The following is a 16,845-nucleotide window of genomic DNA, read 5'->3' as shown; positions in this document are numbered from 1 at the left end:
TTGACAATTCAAGTGCTGCCTTTATCTTTATAGTTGATTTTTAATCTTATTTCTCAAAGAGCTGTTAACATACATGAATGATCTTCATCATAAACTATTATCTTTTAAGATCAGAATATCACTAATTTGCAGCTAGTTTGAGTGCTTTTTGGACTGTTCTTTCACTACTTTCTATCCGTGCTTTACACAGTACATGTGCTTTGAAGCATCGAGTTAGAAAGAGCAAATCATCACCACTAGTCTTTAAAGTAGAAGTTTTGATTTTAAGTGCTTATTAGACTATTTTCTCACTACTTTCTAATCATACTTTGCATAGTACATATGGCTGAAGTAGAGAATTAGAAATAGCAAATCATTATCATTAGTCTTTCAAGCATATTTTTCTCACTTTTCTAATTCCACATAAGCTACTTCCTATCCGTGCTTTACACAGTACATGTGCTTTGAAGCATCGAGTTAGAGAGAGATAATCTTTATTCTTGGGTTTTAAAAGTGACTCTCTTTTCTTTTATTAGCAGCAACTTGAACGGTGTCTAGTGCCATTGGTAGTGGTCATTTGCTTTCAAGTTTATTTCAAGTCATTTCAGTTCACTTATTCTTTTCAAGCATTTCCTTTCAAGCAAGTAGTTAGAGATCACTCAACACACACTTTCACTCATTTAGGATTCACTCTACACACACACCATCACTCACTTGTTTATAAATTCTCACTCCATCTTAGGAACATAATTAACCACAACAACACCCCCAACGATAAGAAAAACTCTAAGAGATTACTTAAGTACATATAGTACACCCTCACTTCATCAGCTTACGAGCCCCGGGTTGACAATAAATACTAGCAATTTAGATAACACTAAATTGACTAAACATTTTGGCGCCGTTGCCGGGGAAGTGAAATTAAGTAGCCATATTCTTAGAAGGAAAAAATAAAAAAAAAACTTCAAGAAAAGAAGTTAATAACCTATCTAAGTATGCTCTCCTCTTGCACTTTGAAGTGATCTGGAGGATCAGAAAGGAGAAAGTTATTGATTTAATAGTTTCTTGAGTATGCTCTCTTCTTGCACCTAGAGTGAACTGGAAGATCAGAAAAAGAACTATTTAACTTAACTTGAAGATAAAATAAAAATGACATGCATAGAGCTAGAGATTCTAGGGGAAGGTTTTTAGCTAGAGCTCGAAGTTCAATCTTTACAAGTCCATCTACTTCAAGAGATAGACAAGAGACACCTCCCTTATCTCCAACTGAAACTCCTAGTCCTGAAATTCAAGAGCCAAGAGTTGACTCTCCTATACCTTCTATTGAGTTTGAACTAGGAAGAGACTCTTCTCTTTCTCCTACCAGAAAACCAATTGTAATTGAGGAAATAGACTCACCAGAAGAGGAAGGAGAAATCTCTTCTCATTCACCCTTTGTAGAAGAACCAAAAGATTTTGAAATCCCTAGGAGAATCATCATGGCAGAGGAAGAAGGAGGCGGTAGAGGTAGAGGTAGAGGAGGAGGAGGAAATAACAATAACAATGGAGGAGGTAGAGGTCCCATTGGAGGAAATAGAGATGGGGATAACACATTTGGGTTTCCCATTGTTGATGAGGACTCCCGAGCCACCATGAAAAACATATCACCATCCGTCCTCCCAAATTTTCATGGATTAAGAACTGAGGACCCTGAAACATTCTTGTTTGAATTTGAAGTTGTGTGTCGAACTTATGACTATCTGGATGATACTCAGAAACTCAAACTGTTCCCATCAACATTAAAAGATCAAGCTTTGAAATGGTTCATGGGATTAGTTACTCAGTCCATTAGGACCTGGGATGAAATGAAACAGACCTTTTTGGATAGGTATTTGGACTATTGTATGCCTACTAATCATAAGGATGAGGTTTTTAAAATGATGCAAAAAGAAGATGAGAGCCTAGAAGATTTACTTGAGAGATTTCAATATAATTTAAAAAGAGCAAAAATGAGTACCTTGGATGAAGAGACCTTAAAAGCCCTCTTATTAAAAGCCATTAAGGATGAATGGATAGATATCTTAAACATGATGGGGAAAGGGGATATTTCTCAACTTTCTCTCAATGATATAGCTGAACTTTGTATCCATCTCTCAAGGGGCAAATCAAAAACTCAAAAAGGGCCTAGAGATCCTTCTCTCCTTAGGGCAAATAAATCTGCAACAGGATCAGTGAGTAGGGCTGAAATCGGTAATATGCTAGATGAATTTAAAACTGACATATTAGGGAGTCTTAGTGAACAAATTGATACCCTTAAGATTCAGAATAAACAAAAAGCAGAAGCCGAGGCTATGACCATCTTTTGCCCGAAGTGTAGAAAGAAGCATGCTTTAAGGGAATGTCCCTTGGAAGCACAAGTTGTGGAAACCTGTGTAATTTGCTCAGAAACCCATGAGACCAAGGAATGTCCTTCAATCCCTGGCCTCAAAGCAGTCTTTCAAGAAGATCCAAGTACGCTTGAATCCCTTTGTTTTGTTGCAAGAAGACCTTGGCAGGGGCAGCAAAATCAAGGGTTTAATAACTCTATGAATTTTCAGCCCCCACCAAATTGGAATCCTTGGCAACAACCTTGGTCACAACCACAAAATCCTTTCCAAGCATGGTTGCAAAGCATGCAAATGCAAAATCCTTATGGGAGATTTGCCCAATTCTATCAATATCCTCAATCCTTTCAGAATCACCAAGCTCCCCAACTTCCAAATCAAGGTCAACAATTGTCATTACCATTCCCTCAACAACAACAACCTCTTCCACAAAATCAAAATTCTCAACTCTTGTTACAATCTCAGCAGAGGCCAAATCAACTTCCCTCTCAACCTCAACCAAACCCCAATAATAGGAACCCTCAAAGTGCTTATGTGATGGAAGGTCAACCACTTATGGAAGGTCAACCATTCCCTACCTATATGGTTGTCCCTCTCAATGAGGTCCAACTCAGATCAGGTAGAATCTTAGACCAACCTTCTACAAGTGCTCAACAACCAAGCATTTCTGAGGAAGAATCTCTCAAAGCCAATAAGGGTTCTGAAGTATCCCTTCAAAACCCAAGCATTAAAGAAAAAGAAAAGAATCAACTCCCTTAGTAGAGCAACCCACATCTTCAGCTATTCCTCCTTTTCCTGAAAGATTGCAAATTGATAAAGGAGTGGAGAAGCAGATTTGGTTGCCTGACTATAGCTTTCTAGATGAATTGAAAAATGTCTGTATCAAGATTCCCTTGTTAACAGCCATTAAGGAGATTCCCATTCTAGCAAAGACAATAAAGGAGATGAGTTTGAAAAAAACAATAAAAAGAACCAGAAACACCAAAAGGATACATCTAGTTGGAAAAATTGCAGACATTATGATGGGTAAAATTACCATGCAAAAATATGTAGATCCCGGTAGCCCTATTGTTAAAACTCATATTAATGGGGTTGAAATCCCAAATACCTTGATTGACTTAGGAGCCGCTATCAACATTATGAGTAGACAGACCATGGATTAGTTAAAACTTCCTAACCTTCTCTTTACACCTACTTTGTTGCAACTTGCAGATAGATCAATCATTAAACCTGATGGTGTATTGGAGGACATTCCAGTCTCACTAGACTCTTGGGAATATCCAGTTGATTTTATGATTTTAACTCCCAAGAACAATCTAGGAGGACATCCTCTTATTCTAGGAAGACCTTGGCTGGCCACAGCTGATGCTTTCATAAGTTGTAGGTCGGGGGACATGTATATATCAGATGGTAATTCTACCAAGAAATTCAACTTGTATCCTCCCGCAAAGGCAATAACAGAAATAGGAGAAGATGAGTGGATTGATGATGAGGATACTCTTCAACCTGTTCTAACCATCTCTGAAATCAGTGAGGATAGTCAAATTCTAAATACATTAGAAAATTTTGAGGTACCCTTAGAATATGACTCTTCACAGTTCCAGTTAGATGCAGATATTGAATATCTCTCCTCTAGACAGATGTCTCTCTTCTCAATGGAAGAGTTTGGTAGTTCTACAGTTGAAATCTTTCCAGGAAAAACATTAAACATTAACAAGAACTTGGAAAGACTACAACAAGAAGAATTAACTAAACTGTTGCAAAAACATTCCACTGCCTTTGCATGGGAATATACTGACATGAAAGGAATCGACCCTAAGACTTGTATTCATCATATTTATATTGAAGAAAACAGCAGACCTATTAGGCAGCCACAAACACGGATGAATCCAAATCTTAGGGAAATTGTGAAAGAAGAACTTCAGAAATTGCTCAAGGTAAACTTCATTTACCCCATTTCAGATAGCCAATGGGTTTCTCCCTTGGTTATAGTGCCCAAAAAGAATGGTAAATGGAGAGTTTGCATTGATTATCGAGAATTGAACAAGGCAACCTTAAAGGATCATTTTCCTCTACCTTTTATTGATCAGGTATTAGACACTTTAGCAGGTAAAAAGTATTTCTCATTCTTGGATGGTTTTAGTGGTTACAATCAGATTCAGGTAGCACCTGAAGATCAAGACAAAACCACCTTTACTTGTCCTTGGGGAACTTTTGCCTATCGAGTACTCCCTTTTGGTTTGTGCAATGCACCTGCTACATTTCAAAGGGCTGTACTAGGAATCTTCTCAGATCTGATTCATGATTGTGTAGAGGTATACATGGACGATTTTACAGTCTATGGTAATACATTTGAAGAAGCTTTGGCAAATTTGGAAAAAGTACTGGTAAGATGTAAGGAAACAAATCTTTCTTTAAGTCATGAAAAGTGTTTTATGATGTTTACTGAAGGGATTGTTTTAGGACATCATATTTCAGGAGATGGAATCAAAGTTGATAGATCTAAAGTAGAAGTCATCTCTAAGTTACCTGTTCCAAATTGCCAAAGAGATGTTAGAAGTTTTCTTGGGTTTACTGGTTATTACAGAAGATTTATTGAAAACTTCACTAAGATAGCATCCCCTCTTTTCAAACTACTTACTAAAGATTGTGAATTTAAGTGGGATCCTGAATGTCAATCTGCCTTTGAAGCTTTGAAGACTAGAATATCTGAAGCACCCATTTTAAGGGGTCCAAATTGGAAACTCCCTTTCCACATTTCTACTGATGCTTCAGATACAGCTTTAGGAGCTGTTTTGGGACAAAAGGATTTGATCCCTTATGCCATTTATTACACGAGTAAGAATTTGACTCCTACTGAGTTAAATTATACTGTTACTGAAAAGGAGTTTCTAGCCGTTGTTCATGCTATAAACAAGTTTAGACACTATATAACCGGCTATGAAACCTTTGTCCACACTGATCACTCTGCCATTAGATACCTCATGAACAAACCAGTCACTAATGGTAGAGTTACAAGATGGCTTTTGCTTTTACAAGAATTCAACATAACTGTGTTAGATTGACCAGGTAAACAGAACACAGTAGCTGACTTCTTGTCTAGAATCCAAAACACTAATGAGGACTCTCCTGTAGAGGATAAATTTCCAGATGAGTATTTGTTTGCAGTAACTACCAAAACTCCTTGGTATGCTGATATTGCTAATTATTTAGTTACTGGAAAATTACCTTTACATTTATTTCCTAATGAGAAAAGGAAAATCATTCAGGATAGTTCACTTTATTCTTGGATTTCTAATGAATTGTTCAGAACAGGGCCAGATTTGATGATCAGAAGATGTGTACGGGAGGATGAGATGCCTGACATCCTTAAGGCATGTCATGACGAACCTTGTGGCGGACATTTTTCTGATAAGAGGACTGCCTATAAAATCCTTTCATCAGGATATTATTGGCCTTCTCTCTTTAAGGATGCAAAGCAATATGTTAAAAGGTGTGACAGTTGTCAAAGAACTGGGAGACCAACTCTTTCGAATGAAATGCCACTACAGCCACAGGTATGCATCGAACCTTTCGAGAAATGGGCTCTAGATTTTGTTGGACCAATTAATCCGCCATCCAAGCAAAATAGATATATACTGGTTTGTACTGATTATGTTACCAAGTGGGTAGAAGCTATAGCATTAACTTCTGCTACTGAAAATTCAGTTGTTCAATTTCTTTTCAAGGATATTTTCACTCGTTTTGGTGTACCAAGAGAAATTGTAACAGATCAGGGAAGCCAATTTACATCAAGGATGGTGGAAAAGCTGATGGAGGAATATAAGATTAAGCATAGAACATCTACTCCATACCATCCACAAGCGAATGGTCAAGTAGAATCTACAAATAAAGTTCTTGAAAGCATCATCACAAAGACTGTTCATCTTCATAGAAGAGATTGGGCAGAAAGGCTTCCTGAAGCCTTATGGGCCTATAGAACTACATGGAGGAACACCACAGGACATTCTCCCTATGAACTTGTTTATGGGAAGGAAATCCTGTTCCCCATTGAGTTCCAAATCAAGACCTTCAAGACAGCAGTTCAATTGGGGATGAGCTTATCAGAAGCCCAGAAGCACAGAATGGACCAGTTAAATGAACTAGATGAAATGAGACAAGATGCAATTCTAAGAACCGATCTAGTTCAGCACCAAAGAAGCAAATGGCATGATCGACATATCAAAGAAAAGAAGTTTCAAAAGGGTGATTGGACACTCTTGTTTGATTCAAAATTTAAGGATTTCAAAGGAAAATTTCAAACTCATTGGCTTGGGCCATATGAGATTGATGAAGTCTTTAATAATGGAGCAGTTAGAGTGAAGACTATTGATGAACTTCGAACTCCCTTTATTGTGAATGGCCACCGGTTAAAAGTCTACCACAAGCCACTCTCAAAAGAGGAGTTTGTTAAGTTATTCCAAGGCGATTCTGAAATAAGGCTGGTGGAGAAGAATTCTTCTCCTCCATCAGCCTAATCTCTGTTTCTTTCAATTTCAATAAAAAAAAAAAAAAGAAAAAAAAAAAAAAAAAAAAAAAAAAGAAAAAAATGAATAAATGTATGAGCCTGAAAACCAATCTCTGATTGGCAGTCTCATGTAGAAAACATGAGGTGAAAATCAGGGTCACCTGACACCTCATGTTTTCCAAAAAAAAAAAAAAAAAAAATCTCTCTCTTTCATTTTCATTTCATTCATTTCATCTCACCATTTCCTTCCATCTTACCATCCTCACTTCACCTCACTGCTTTCCACTCACTCATTCATTCATTCCTTCATTCCATTTCACTTCATTAATAAATTTTTTTTAGGCAACTAAAGTATTTTATGCAGCTGGAAGACTTCATTACAGTTCCTGCAGCTATTTAACAATTCTGCAGCTGTTTAGCCTTCCTGCAGCCTTCTGCACCTGCACAAGAAACACAGTTTGTCTGAAGAAAATATTTACAGTTCAAAATCATAACGTCTTAAATTGCTCTACATAAATTATCAATCCGGGTATCGTAAACTGATGAAGTGTGGTGCACTATATGTGCTTAGTTAACCTTTCTCTTACTTCGTTGTTTTATAGTTTATGTTCAACTCTTCCTAAAACTCTGCTTCAAACACATGTGCCGTGTAAAGCACGATTAAGAAGTAGTCAGAAATAAGTCCAAAAAGTAGTCAAGCTCTAAGGTGACAAGTAAGAAAAAACCACTTTAAAGACCAGTTATAATGTTCAACTCTTCCTAAAACTCTGCTTCAAACACATGTGCTGTGTAAAGCACGATTAGGAAGTAGTTAGAAGTAAGTCTAGAAAGTAATCAAACTTTAAACTTGCAAAGAAAGAGCTTGAAAGAAATAACTTGAAATGAAACTGAAAGCAAAGAACTTGAAATGACTTGAAAGTAAATGACCACTTCCAATGGCACTAGACACCATTCATGCTGCTGCAAATAAAAGAAAAGAAAGTCACTTTTAAAACCAAAGATAATGATTATCTCTCCCTAATTCTCTACTTCTGCCATATGTACTATGCAAAGTATGATTAGGAAGTAGCTCAAGTTGAATTAGAAAAGTGATTAAAAATGAGAAAAATCTACTTTAAAGACTAGTGATAACGTTTTGCTCTTTCTAACTCTCTACTTCAGCCATATGTACTATGCAAAGTATGATTAGAAAGTAGTGAAAGATTAGTCTAAAAAGCACTCAAAGCCAACTGCAAGTTAGTGGTATTCTGATCCTTAAAAGATAACAGTTTATGATAAAAGATCATTCATGTGTTAGCAGAACTTTGATAAATAAGACTAAAAATCAGGTATAAAAACAAAGGCAGCAGCTTGAACCTGCCAACTTCAAATACCATTAGTTTGTAAAGCAAATACATAAACATAAAAACAAATCCCGGGAGAAAATAAAATGCAATAATTCAAACTGTACAAGGCAGGGGCCCCCTTCTACCTATGAAATCAAAGCATACTTAAAATTGCATGAATGAAAATCTAATCTACCTTACATTCTACAAAGCAATATTTACAAAATGAAATCTAATCTACTTACATCCTAATATGCTCCATGACATCTACTTCACATCTCCTTCCATGTTGAGAACATCAAAGCTTTATTCAATTTCTTCAAAAGTGCAAAGTACAACAAAGCTCTCCAAAGAGAGACTAAAAAGAGACTAAAGAGACTAAAAGAGACTAAAAAGACTAACTAATGAAGGAGAGAGACCTCCTATTTATACAAAAGGATGAGAGCCATCTCATTGATGATAATCCATGAATCTCTCCCTCTACCTCTAGAGTCCTAATCAAAATAGGAACTGATAAGACACATGTCTTTTAGAGTTACAATACAATTAGGAGATGTGACACATATCCTCATGATCCCATGATTCTTTCCAACCAAATTCGAATTTGGCCTTAGAGTGCCACATAAGGGTCTTCTAGAAGTCTCCTTTCAACCTACACATGTCAACAAACTCAACCCATTTGTTAGGTATAAGCATATGCACATTATTTTCTAATGTTTAACCACAAATTCACTTAAAAGGCTTAGAAATAATAAATATTGGAAAAACATAAAGGTAGCCCAATGATAATGAAAGTGGGATGAATGTGGTGACATAGTAGTGAAATGGAGGTGAAATGGAGGTGATATAATGGACATAATAGCGAAAGTGTAATGCAAATGAATGACATTTTCAAGACTCAACATACCCCCCAACTGAAGCTATTGCATGTCCTCATGCAACATATATTACATTGACTCTTTTGATCCTTGAGCTTTGGCTTAACTTTGCATGATATCATTTGATAACTTCATATTTCTGCAAAGTGTTTTACTTGAATTGCAACATGGTTGGTTCTTGTGTTACAACCATTTTTTTGTTGCCTTCTATTTTGATCTTTGAACTTTGCATAATGATATTTTGATTATTGTTGCAAAGTATATCTTTATTGGATTGCATGATGGTTGGTTCTTGTGTGACAACCATGATTTTGTTTGTATCCAATTTATCCTTTAAGGAGGAAAGATCATGTGCTAGCAATAAAGTTAACAAAAGGTTAATAGCAAATCATCAGAAGCCAAATCAAATGCGGATCCGAGGTATGTTTAAAACTCTAAACCTATGGTTATTTCATTATGCGGAATTTTCTGGGTTATGTTTTGTTGACCACTAATCGTAATGATTACCCATCTTCTTTTCCCATGCGACCACAAATCTACGAATCCTCCACGTCTACCAGCTCATAATAACCACGATTTTTGAAATCACATATGGCTGTTTCTGTCATTAAGGTCTCGTACCCTAATGACGTAACCTACCGTATTACGTCTCTCAGTTCTCGTCCCGCAGCCATGTGTCAATTCACAGCCGAAATCGGAGAATATAGCCGTTCCATTCATCATTTCGAAACCCTCTGTGCTCATAATACTCCATTCCTCGCTATCATCTCCCTTATTCCGTTTCACTCACTACGATTACCTCCATAAACCATCCTCTGTTTTCCCTCTGCCGTATAGCCAGTAAACCTGTGATACAGTCGTATTACGACTGTTAGTCACCGTTTTCACTGTGTCCACGCTGTTATCCTCCGCTTAACTCTAATTCAAGCCGTGAATTCTCGGTGTCTGAGGCTGTTGATGCACCGTATACCCTCTGTTCCACAAAGTCTGAACAGGAACCGAGGAGTTACTGTGTAAAGTGACGGGGTTACTGTGTAAGGTCACCATCAAATTCGTGTTTTAAACAGAGCTGAGGAGTCGATGTGAAAGCTTTTAAGGGCGGAACCAGAAGGTTCGAAATTCTTGGAGGCATACCCTCAGGTTGAGGAAGCATTACAAAAGGCTAATTGGCTACAGTGCATCAGGAAGTTTAAGGGCTACCACAAAGAAGTAACAAAAGCCTTTGCAAGATCATTTAAGGACAAAGACAGTCAAGCAGAAGTGGGTGATTTAACATTTACAGTCAGCGAAGGAAGCATAGCAAGGGCTACCTCTCTTCCAAAAACCGGTGAACGTTGGTTCAAAAACCGGGCAGTCCAGGATCAACAATGGAAGCGGATTTTTAAAAACCCAGGTATGGACACAAGTGTTTTCACCAAAGGAATTCCAATCTCCCATGTTAAAGAAGAATGGAAAATTCTATTGTTGTTAGTGCAAAAATTTTTCATGTGTGAAGGGAGATTTGGAGTGTTGTACGTTTATCATGGTAAAATTATGCTGCAATTTCAAGGAGAACATGATATAAATCTTCCTTACTTTCTATTCCAAAGGCTTAGGAAAATGTGTTCCATGGCTCAATGAAATCCACGAAACGTAGAAGATTACCTCTGTCACCATGGTCTTGTAAAGTTATTGATAGAAGAACAGTTAAAAGAAAAACAAGACACATGGGAGAAATTCCTTGTAAGGAATCATTTTGCAGAACCTGGAGAATCTTCTATACCTAGAAAAAGCAGAAGGAAGAGAAAAGAAAGTATCTCTGAGACTGACATCTTAGAGGAAACTGTTCAAAGACAAACTGTAGAGGAAATAGAAGTCCATCATCTTGAACCTGAGATTGAACCCACTGAAGACAGTGCTCAAGAGGTCATCTCAGAAACCCTCGCTGAACTTGCCAAGGAAGCTACCAAGAAGAGAAGAGAAGACAAAAAGAAACAAAAACAAGACAAGGGAAAATCTATAATCCAAGAAACTGATCAGACCCCAGAGCATTCTAGTGATGAAGAAAGGGATAACCAGCCCTTAGCACAAAGGGTAGCTAAACTCCATGAGAAAACTGCCCTCTCTGAGAAAGTAAAAGTTCAAAAACCAAGGGAAAAGGCACAAAAAGAAACACAGAATGCTGCCACGGTAAGAAGGAGTAGTAGATTGCAGAATAAAAGGAAAGCCACAAGGACACTCTTCGTTGATCTTAGCACACCTGAGAAGGGTGCTACAAAAGCAGACCTTGAGGATAGTCCATCACATGAGGCAGCTACTCCTCCAAGAGAAGACAGTCCATTTCAGCCGGAGTTTGAAATTGAAATTGAGCATGAATATAGTCCAAGGAAGTCACCAATTGTTGACCCAATTCAACAAGAGGTGTACAACTATTTTGAAACATTGGAGCAAAACACTGCTGGCCCAAGTAATGTCATACCTCATGAGCCGCAAATAGATTTACTTAAACAAGAAATCTATGAACTTGAAGTGCTAAACCGTCACATTAAACAGAGAAATGAAGAAATGAAGCAGCAAGCTGAAATTGCCAAAGCAATCCAAGATAACACCTTTCTTCACATGAGCATGTGGCAGAAGAAACACAGCAGACTCAAGAAGAGATGTAGAAGGCTGAACAGAGCCTTAATCAATTTGAAATTCAGATGCATGTTCAAGAGGCCAAAGGTTAATGTTTCTACACAAAGGAAGAGAAGGAGATTGGATGTCCTAGCTGAGGCATCCCAGCAGATGGACTGAATTGTGTTTTCATTGCATGAGGACATGCAATACCCTCGGAGTGGGGGTATGTAGAGCCTCTATTCTACACCTACTTGTCTACCATTTTCCTCAGTTCTTCCTTATCTTTCCTTCACTTTTGCCTCATTTTCACCATAAAACCTCTCAGATCATTACATTAGGTGTCAATAAGCATGATCAAGCAAGTTTTGCTAATGGATGACTATTTGTTTAGATTTTGACTTACTTGCAGGAATCCCGCAGCTATCTGATGATCCCGCAGCTATCTGAAGATCCTGCAGCCTTTTTGTTAAACACAATGATCCACGTGTCGGTTTGCTAGATGAGCCACATGGGCACTCAGGTATCAACGTGCTCGAGGTTCCTGTCCCATTGTTCCAGCCATCCACGTCATCTCCACCCATGGTCAAAGCTGGTTAAGTTACGGTCAACTCAAGGCTGTTTAAACGGTGATTGAGAGCTGCTTGGTCACGTCATCTTAAATGGTGATTTGTCCATGTTCTACAGGTGGCAGGGGACGCAATCCAACATGGGATTTATTATCCATGACGACAGAACCACTAAACTCGTCCACGCAGCCGTGATGTGTCAAGGGACCATAAATACGCATGACTGTTTATTGTTTTTCTGTTAATTAGCTGTACGAGTAGGCTATCTTAGAAACTCCTATAAATTGCTGCGTCTGCGTACGCTCAAGAAACTTTTTATTAGTTGTAATTTTCTGAACTTGTGTGGAATTTAAGAGCTTTGTGAACTCTGTTTTCTAGTGCTATTCCAGCACTCTGTTTTGTATACTTTTTGCAAATGGAGGAATAGACATAGCACCGTTTTGAAGTTTCCAGATCTCTGAGTTTTCTTGTGGCTGAATGAACAGAGGGCCCCTGCTCATCTCAGCCTTTGTAAAGTATTTTATGTGCAGTATTTCGTTATTTTCTTGTTTATTTCCTTAAGCATGTATAGTTTCATTTACTTGTTTTCCTTTCTTTCAAGCTGATCAGTGTTATTTCTTTGCAGGTTTCTTTTAGCCCGGGATTTATTTTTTATATGTGTGTGTTTGCTTTACAGCTAATGGTATTTGAAGTTGACAATTCAAGTGCTGCCTTTATCTTTATAGTTGATTTTTAATCTTATTTCTCAAAGAGCTGTTAACATACATGAATGATCTTCATCATAAACTATTATCTTTTAAGATCAGAATATCACTAATTTGCAGCTAGTTTGAGTGCTTTTTGGACTGTTCTTTCACTACTTTCTATCCGTGCTTTACACAATACATGTGCTTTGAAGCATCGAGTTAGAAAGAGCAAATCATCACCACTAGTCTTTAAAGTAGAAGTTTTGATTTTAAGTGCTTATTAGACTATTTTCTCACTACTTTCTAATCATACTTTGCATAGTACATATGGCTGAAGTAGAGAATTAGAAATAGCAAATCATTATCATTAGTCTTTCAAGCATATTTTTCTCACTTTTCTAATTCCACATAAGCTACTTCCTATCTGTGCTTTACACAGTACATGTGCTTTGAAGCATCGAGTTAGAGAGAGATAATCTTTATTCTTGGGTTTTAAAAGTGACTCTCTTTTCTTTTATTAGCAGCAACTTGAACGGTGTCTAGTGCCATTGGTAGTGGTCATTTGCTTTCAAGTTTATTTCAAGTCATTTCAGTTCACTTATTCTTTTCAAGCATTTCCTTTCAAGCAAGTAGTTAGAGATCACTCAACACACACTTTCACTCATTTAGGATTCACTCTACACACACACCATCACTCACTTGTTTATAAATTCTCACTCCATCTTAGGAACATAATTAACCACAACAACACCCCCAACGATAAGAAAAACTCTAAGAGGTTACTTAAGTACATATAGTACACCCTCACTTCATCAGCTTACGAGCCCCGGGTTGACAATAAATACTAGCAATTTAGATAACACTAAATTGACTAAACAAGTAGTAGAAAGGAAAAATTAATCAATCATGAACATGGCCAGATGTATGCTTTGTGAGAAGAAGTTGTTAAATAACTATTAGGCTGAAGTAGTTTCAACAACAGTGTATGCTCTTAACAGATCTCCAACAACTATTATCCAAGATACAGTACCTCAAGAAGCATGTGATGGTAGAAAGGTAAATGTATCTCACTTTAAAATGATTGGATCAATAGCATTTACACATGTCCCTAAGCAACTAAGAAAGAAGCTTGATGATAGGAGTGAAAGATGTATCTTCATAGGCTATAGTGAATATTCAAGGGCCTATAAACTTTACAATCCAGTTACCAAGAAGTTTGTTTTAAGCAGAGATGTTAACTTTTTTGAAAATAAATCTTGTATTGATCATGTTGATGAAGCTTCAAATCAACCAGTTTATAAACCACAACTACGAAGATTGTAGGTTGAAGAAGAGCCATGCCATTCTAAAAATGGTACATCTTCAAGCAGTGAATCCATCATTGATTCAACATCTTCAGAAGAGAGTCACAAAGCAAGAAACATAAGAGAAATATATGAGTAAGAGCATGAGTTTGACCAACAAAATATGTTTGTGCAACCAACCCATTTTGAAGAAGAAGTTAAAGAGAAACATTGGGTTAATGCTATGAACCAAGAAATTTCTTCTTTAGAGAAGAACCGGACTTGGGAATTAGTTTATCTCCCAAGAGAAAAAACCAAGATTGATGTAAAATGGTTATATAAGACCAAGCTGAATGAAAAAAGAGAGATTGAGAAACATAAGGCAAGGTTGGTTGCTAAAGGATTCTCACGACAGTTTGGTGTCGACTATGGTGAAACCTTTATTCTAGTAGCAATGTTAGACACCGTCAGAACCCCTTTTTTCAAAACAACTCAACACAAATAGAAATTATATTAGCTTGATGTAAAATATGCTTTCCTAAATGGTATATTACAGGAAGAAGTTTATGTAGAGCAGCCTCCTAGTTTTGAAGTTCTAGGACAAGAGCATAAGCTATAAAGATTGAAGAAAGCCTTGTATGGCTTGAAACAAGCTCCAAGAGTTTGGTACAGTTGCATCGACACCTATCTCATCAAAAGTGGTTTTTACAGAAACAACCATGAGCCAACTTTGTACACCAAAACTCATGAAGGTAAATTATTATTGTATGTCTTTACGTAGATGATCTTCTTTATATAGGTAATATGATGTTAGAAGAATTCAAAGGAACAATTCAACCAAAGTTTGATATGAATGATCTAAGGGTCATGAAATACTTCTTAGGCATTGAAATTCAACAATCTGCTAATGGCACTTTTGTTGGTCAACAAAAATATGCCACTAACATCATCTAAAAGTTAGGAATGACCAATTGTGAACCCGTTGATACATTAATTTCTCAAGGCACCAAGTTGAGGAAAGAAGATACAACACCGCCAGTTGACCCCACAATGTATAGAGTTCTAGTTGGTAGTTTGTTGTATCTCACTGCAACTAGACCTGATATCATGTTTGCAACAAGTTTTATCTCCAGGTTTATCAATCACCTAATATTTCACATTGGAATGTTGCAAAAGTGATCTTAAGGTATATTGCAGGGACCATAGAGTATGGTTTGTTCTATACACATTCTAAAAATGGTTCACTTTCAAGTTATATATACAATGATTATGCAAGGATTTTAGATGATCACAAAGAACCTTACGATATGCTTTTCATCTTGGAACCAATTTGATTTCACGGGAATCCAAGAAACAACCAATTGTTTCAATATCTTCTACTGAGGCAGAATATGTAGAAAAAAAATTAGCAGCTTGTCAAACAGTGTGGTTGAGAATATTAATGAAAGATCTATCAAATGTTCAAAAGGATCCAACTCCTATTTACTGTGACAACAATTCAATAATTTCTTTATAAAAAAATCATGTTTTCCACAAAAAGAGCAAGCACATTGACACACGTTTTCATTTCATTCGTGAGCTTGTCAATGATGGGGACATAGTACTTTCTTTTTGTGGTTCCAAAGATCAGCTTGTAGATATTTTCAAAAATCCATTGGGAAAGAATGTATTTGAATTTCAAAGAGAGAAATTAGGCATTGTAAGTTCCTCCACTTGTAACAATTGAGATTAGGAGGGGATGTTGAGATATTAATCTCATTGTTTGCTAAGTGTCATCACATTTGATTTTGTTGTTTGCTAGGTGTCATAGATAGTTCAATTTTACTTCAGTTCTACTCCATAGGTGTTGAGTTCTACTCAAGTCATTTATTATTGATGTTTACAATGTAATCTATTTAGCTATTTTGAATATTGAGAAGAGAAATATCCGCTCCACTTTTCGTTTCCATTCTTTATTAGAGCAGGGTCTCCCCAACCAGTGTGAGGGGCCAAGGGTTAAGAAGGGTCTCCTCGATCAGTGTATGGGACCAAGAGTTGAGCAGGGTTCCTCGACAATCTTGGTCAGGGTTATGGCTGAAATCTAATAGAATTCTATTAGGCTAGGCTTTTCCAAGAGTTGGGGTTTTCCTAGGGTAATTACTAGTGTTATTTATGTGTGATTTATTCTATATCCATTTTATTTCTATCCTTTTAAAAATAACAAGTAAATGTTGGCCTTGAAAAGATATTAAGTGAGTGATTACGACAATCTATGGCTACATAAAATTATTTATCCCATCTACTGAAGTTGTTCAGCTGGTTGTCATACTATCTAGTCATTGTTTATCACCCCTAAACAATAATGGTGATCCAAGACTTAAGGTTGAGCTTGAAGAAATAAAGGTGTTCATTCATTAGGTTTGTTTTGTTTCAGTGATTGGTGCTCGAAGCAAATTCCTCTTATAGGCTTTCATTTGTTAGGTTTTGAACACATTTTTTTAGTGTCATTTTTGAAAGAATTTGTGCACTCCTTGAATTGTTAATTTGTGCAAACATGTTCTCCATCATTCTTTCTATATAAGAGTATCCTCCAAAAATTCATCATATGACATTAAATTCAATCAATAGAGAGGAAATCCAAGTGGCTTAAAACGTAACATACAAGCCCAAATGTTTGAATT

This window comes from Pinus tabuliformis, chromosome 2_1 (genome assembly GCF_031772625.1).
Source record: "Pinus tabuliformis cultivar Carrire ecotype Pingquan chromosome 2_1, CPIR1, whole genome shotgun sequence".
In the NCBI taxonomy this organism is placed as follows: domain Eukaryota; kingdom Viridiplantae; phylum Streptophyta; class Pinopsida; order Pinales; family Pinaceae; genus Pinus; species Pinus tabuliformis.
Note: the sequence above shows the minus strand (reverse complement) of the source record.